Source organism: Peromyscus eremicus, chromosome 5 (assembly GCF_949786415.1).
Source record: "Peromyscus eremicus chromosome 5, PerEre_H2_v1, whole genome shotgun sequence".
Taxonomy (NCBI): Eukaryota; Metazoa; Chordata; class Mammalia; order Rodentia; family Cricetidae; genus Peromyscus; species Peromyscus eremicus.
Genome location: NC_081420.1, coordinates 12,403,553 through 12,406,101, shown reverse-complemented (window position 1 = coordinate 12,406,101; position 2,549 = coordinate 12,403,553).

The window sequence follows — 2,549 nt, the reverse complement described above, 5'->3', positions numbered from 1 at the left end:
GTATAAACACTTGTGTTAATAGGTGTATGTACATGTATTTAGAGGTATGTGCAGTCATATATGGAGATATGTGTTGGTGTGGGTGAATACATAGGTGGGTGGGCCTGTTAAGAAGTACATTGAATGAGTGCATGGGCATATATTATTACGTGAGAATGAGTATATGGGTATGTGATTGGTTAAGTTTGAGTGTTGCGGGTTGTACATGCAATGTGAATGTGGAGGTTTGTGGCTGCTAGTGTGTATGGGTGTGCATGTATGTGTGACTGTGCAGGTATATGATTGAGTGTTTGTGGATGTGCAGGTATGTGACTGAGTGTGTGTGGATGTCCAGGCATAATTGAGAGGGAGTTTTCGTGATGTTTAGCAAGTGTTATGGCATGGGTGGATGCATGCTTGTATCTGTCAGTGTACACCTATATGTGCATCTGTTGTGGGAGCTCGGTGGCTTACACAGAATAGTAAAAACAAGAAAAACCCAAAACTACACCTACTGTGTAGGAATGCACATGCAGGAAGTGGTACATCAGAGGAAAGTACCTCACTAGTGACTATAAGCTTAGCCCCATGATTCCCTGGGAAGGGAAGTATGGTTTCAGAATGGGCCTGTGGGAATGAGGGAAGGTTTTGTCCTGGGTGCCAGGGTAACAAATGTATTTGCTTGATAAGACCTATGCTATCTAGAGCTTCCTGAACCTGGGCATCTTTAACAATAAAGTGGTGGGCACTCATTCATCCATACATCTGTGTGTATGTGTGTGTTCATTTATAGTGCGTACACACAGACAGCATAAACACATGCTGTTTCTCTTTGATCTGCATTGGCTGAAGTTTTTGTTGCAGAGAAAACCGGTTTGTCCAGGGGCTTCTCCACCTCACCAGTCTGTGCTGAGCTGTGTCCTTTGATGTGTGGCAGGTGCTACTCAAGCTAAAATTGATCCTAGAGCTTTGAGCCTCAAAGGGAAGCAAGGCCATGCTGGCCCAAGACCAGCATAGTCCTGCCCCTCAGGAGAGCGATCATAGTCACCAGGCACTTCCCTAGCTGGACTCAGCAGGAGTTCAAAGGGGTTCTGGCTTACAACATCTGATGGATTGTGTGGGTTGCCTTTTGTGAAAGCAGTCTTTTGGGAGGTATGTAGGAGCTGGCTGGGGGCAGCCTCTGCAAGCTAAGCAATTTCCAGAGAGAGATACCCATGCAGAAAACACCAGGGCTGTTCCCCTGCACCTCACAGGCTGTGTGGATTCCTTGCTTTTCCAGCAAGAAGGACAATGCTGAGCCAGTCCCGTCAGCTTTGAGAAAAAGCACAGGGCAGGCCAGGATGCAGAAACACACACACACACACACATACACACACACACACACACACACACACACACACACACACACACACACACACTCAGTTATGCAGCAAACTCGGGTGCCTGAGGTCATGACCGCCATATGCTCCTTCCTGTAGGTAAGAATAGTTCTTAGAAACAAACTTTCACTTTCAGCCCTGGCTGGGGGCAGCTGTGTTTGGGGACTTGGGAACTAAGGAGACCTCCTACTTGTCTTTCTGACCTGAGAGCAAGGATGATTGAGAAGGATCTGGGTGTCACCAGGGGCAGCCACAGAAAGGTCATAGCCTGGTGTCAAATCTCCAAGAGAGGAACTTTGGCTGGCACATGGTCTAGGGGACAGTGTGAGAATTCCAGCCCCCAAGCTCCGAACACCAGTGAGCGGCAATCTTTAAGTCCTGTGAAAATCTTGAGAAGGCAAACACGCTCACTCCGCTGGCTCCATTATAAGGGGCCTTGTTTGTACTGCTAACTTTTAGGGGGCTCTCCTGAGGTTTGCAAGGTTATTTTGATTTTTTTGGTTTTGCGGGGGGGGGGGGGGGGGGCAAAGCAAACTATCTCCTAGTTGTTTTAGTCAGTTACAGTACTCACAAGCTCGGTTTTGAAAATTCTTTGGTGGAGGGCTGGTTTACTGTGCACAGATCTGGAAGCCGGCTTTCCTGTTACGTAGCCATTTCAGCCAGTATTTGTTCGGCATGCTCTGGCCTTTTTTAAAGCAATAGTAAGTAACTGGCTGTTGTAGACTGTCCCCTCCACGTCTGCCCTCCTTTGCCCCAGGGACTGTGCCCATTGTCATCTCTGGTCACTTTACATAAAGAGTTTTATGCAAAGAACAAGGGATAAATGATGGCTCTTAAGCTTCTGTTTCACGTTGAAAAGTAGTTTCTTACTTAGTCTGTGGTTCTGGGTCATGTGGGAGCAGCTGAGGTAGGACATGTAAGCTGAGCTCTGCTCTCATTCTTTCAACCTTATTCTGCAGGGAAGAAAAGGGCAGAGAGCGAGTTCCCTTGATTGCCACAGCCTGGGGATTGCCTTCTGCCCAACTTTGTATCTCTCCAGACATTATGGGGTTGAAATCCACTCTCCTTCACGCCACTGTTAGTCAATATTTGAAGACTTGTTTATGTAAATATCAGGAACTGTCAGAACTCTCACAGCCGGAAACTTTACCCCCAACACACATCAAGACCCACTGTCCCTGCCTAAAATAA